General features: G+C 37.1%; 1 pseudogene; it reads right to left on the reverse strand.

The window, feature by feature from the left end:
* Positions 1-2,043: 2,043 nt before the first annotated feature.
* LOC141391610 (small nucleolar RNA U3) lies at positions 2,044-2,235 on the reverse strand (annotated as a pseudogene).
* Between the last annotated feature and the right edge of the window lie 1,615 nt (positions 2,236-3,850).

The following is a 3,850-nucleotide window of genomic DNA, read 5'->3' on the forward strand; positions in this document are numbered from 1 at the left end:
GAAACGTATACCGATGATGTACAGCCATGTTATCTTTTCCGTGGACAAGTCCATTCTTCCTGGCATACTGGTCCAACTGGTGTACGATAACCCACTCAAATGACTAGTGGGCTCGATAGTTATCGAAAAGTTATGACTCTCAAAAAAAGATCCACTTCCGTAATGCACTATGCGGGTCCATTCCCTCCTCCGCAAAACTTTTGAAATTTAATCCTAATCCACATTTTTGTCGGCAAGTTCAAATGTCCAAAAAGTGCCACAAAATTCTGAAAAGACCCTAAATACATTCGATCTATCCGTAGATGAAAGTTCCAATTCACATAGGCTGAGGGTATATCTCTATCGGCAAAGCCGACTGATACTTTTTTATTTTTAGACGTTATTTTAAGCACTTTTATTGTATATCTAGAAACATACAGCCTACATAGGCTCAGTTTGAGAATACATAAATGAAAAGATTTATATGATGTTTATATGTTATGTATGGGGGTCAAAGATTTGTCCAACTAAGAACTTTTTAAAAATGTGATTGAAATTAGAGGGCAATATCTCGATATGCATTAAAACGTGGATCTATTTTAACCACTTTCAGCATGGGGGTTCTCAAACCAAAAGCAATCCCAAACTCCATCTTAAAGCTTGTATTCTTAGAAATTATGGTAAGATCTTCGAATAATGATTGCGAAAAAAAAAACAATTCTTTGCGGAAATTACAAACCAAAATGACAATTATGAGCGAATGTGGTTGGAAAATTCTGGGATGTATTAAAAAATACCTGAACGTGGTCTAATATGGTTAATTTTCAATTCAAAATATCCAACTAGTGCCAAATTTTAAAATTGTATCCTAACTATTGTGATTTCTCTCTCTCTCTCTCTATTGATTTTTATATACTTTGTCTCAATAATTAATCAAAATTAAGTAACATCCTTTACAAAGCGTTACGTAACCCTACACAGGTTGTGAGCTTGAGTAACTTTACGATCATGTGAGACCCATTGTCTTACTCTGCTCTATAATCTAACTGTATTCAACTTTTTTCTTTACAGAGTAGCATGACTATATCGTCAGCGTGCCGAACAGCATCACTCAGCCGAACGTTAATAATAATTGTTCCACAAACATCCAAGAATGGACAAAGGAGACCGATCGTCACACAGTCGAATACCATTACTCAACCGATTGTGACCTTGCCAAATGACATCACTATCTGTTAACCGGTACGCATCAGCTAGCTTAAGGCGAGTATGTTCCCCAACTAACATCAGTCAAAGCAACACCCACATATTTAAGCGGAGTACACACGGTCAGTTTTGACTGTCGATTTTTCGGAAATATCGATAAATGTCAAACTGTCCAGCAACCACAAAATATTTTGTGGTTGCCTGATGACTGACAAAAATTAGCGGCCACACTGGCAAGCAACCGATTATTTGAGCAAAACTGACATTTAAAACTGATCGTGTGTACCCCACTTTACGCTATCGTTAATAAAGTACTGATGCTCGCCCCGTTCTATTTTCCTCATATGCAGTTATTTAGCAGAGGAAAGAGACTCTCAGAGAGATTAAAGCATAAACTATTTTGAGCACCATTGGAATAAAGCATTGAAATACAATTAATCGTGTTTCCTACATAAGGTTTGTGGCTCCTTAACGACCCGCAACTACTAAGCCCTCAGCACCAGTCATTATACATTTTGGACAAATTAGGTTTATCTAGAGTTATGATGGTCACCATGTAGCGAAAAATGCTGAACTTTTACGCTAGAGGTACCGGAAGGAGTGCGCCGATATGGCGTATATTCCAACTTAAACTATGTTTGAACCCAATTGGCTGATCCGTCCCAGAGTTATCTTGTTCTGCAGACAGCCCGACAGATGGACGCACATGGCTCAATCGACTCAAAATTGTCTGAAACGGACTTAGGTTATTGTATAAACACGCAATAGGTCCGGAAGGCTGGGACTTGCTGTGGGAGTTGAAAACTTAAATTTTGAGGTGGTTTATGACAATAACGCAGCACAACCCAAGATATTTCGACCAATGTTTTAGTTTTTTTTTTAAGAAATTTTGTCCCAGTCAGCCAAAAATGATTGAACAAAAGACAAAATCCAAAACCTCACGCTACAGATATAACGATGTACCTCCTCATCGCGGGTGTGTGATTTTTCATTTTGCAATGAAAGTAGTTGAAGACTGACTACAGAAATGATAATGTGAAGTATAGTCTTTATATGTGAGTCCCGGGAATTTCCGCATTTCCCTTTAATTTTTCATTTCCGAGATCCCGCTGTATATCCCTGCTGATATACGTGCCCAGCAAAATGTTCGATGACAAATCATGAGTTGAATCATGGGTGCAAGTGACATGTCATAGGTGAAAATTTAGGTGAATCACCAATGACATTTACAAGGGAGTGACACACACTTTCACCAATTCATTGTCATAGCATTTAGTATCAGTTCATTGTCATAGCATCTTGCACCAGTTCATCATCATAGCATCTTGCACCTGTTCATTGTCATGACATTTTGCAGCAGTTCATTGTCATAGCATCTTGCACCATTTCATTGTCATGGTTTCTAGCACCAGTTCACTGTCATGGCTTCTTGCACCCGTTCATTGTCATGGCTTCTTGCACCAATGCTTTGGATCCGGATTTTCGCCAATCATAAATAAAATTTGCAATACAATTATGTAATTTGTTGAATTAATAAGAATACAATGCACATATGATTTGTATCGCCAAATGTTATTTTTCTTTATTTTGTATGTAATTTTCAAAATTATATATTATATTAATCTGCAATATCATATTTATCTCTTCCGATGGCTTCAAGATATTTCTTCCGTTTTTCCAATATTCGAAAAATTATGTGCCAATCTCGCACCAGGCTCATCGTTACCATGTTTTCGTGGTCTCATTTATACATATTTAGATGGCTTTTATTCTAAACAGAACATGTTGTTACATTATCCGAACTAAGAATATATTTCCAAACGCACCGATCTTCTACTATGCTTCTCATTTTTGGATGTCATGTTTTGTGACATCATATTCAACTTGGTCTTTCCATTGGAGTTTTGTTCTTCCCTCGGGTGGCGTAACGTCAAATGGCTCGTATTAATATACCGGTGGCATCTTTATCCATCCTGTTGACATGGCCCAGCCAACTCAATAATTGGAGCTCGATATGTTTTAGTATATCGGTGTTGGTCGGCTGGTGGAGCTCCTGGTTTATAGACCGGGTCTTTTTCATACTTCTTTTTAATATCCACAAAACGAAACAGGTTTCCAAATAAAAAAAAAATTCTTTTGTTTTATATAAATTTTTAGTTAAAATAGATAAATTTTCCCACTATCGATCACTTTCATCTGACTTTTATTTTAATGTTAACAATTACTTCTGCAAGTACACAATTATTCGGGTACATGAGTATTTGATAATTTATTGTACGGGTACTTATCAATTTATTTAGACTCATGACAATATTATGACAAAGATCGGATCTTTCACCACTTCAATTTCACTCATGAAAATTCGATGAAAAAGATCGGATCTTTCACGACTCCTTTCGCACTCATGCAAAAGAACCAGCTCCTGTTTCGATTTTTGTTTTATCTCCTCAACAAGAAAAAGTCAGTGGGGGCCACATATGGCGAATATGGTGGTTGAGTCATGATAACGCACAAGCATCGATATAGGAGCTGGTGCATTATCATGGTACAAAATCCATGATTGATTTTCCACAATTCTGTGGGGTTTTGACGAATTTTTCGCGCAAACGGAGCATAACTTCAAGGTAGTATTCCTTATTGACCGACTTGTGGCAAGAATTCACAT

This window comes from Musca autumnalis, unplaced genomic scaffold (assembly GCF_047663935.1).
Source record: "Musca autumnalis isolate F117 unplaced genomic scaffold, ASM4766393v1 scaffold_1, whole genome shotgun sequence".
NCBI lineage: Eukaryota > Metazoa > Arthropoda > Insecta > Diptera > Muscidae > Musca > Musca autumnalis.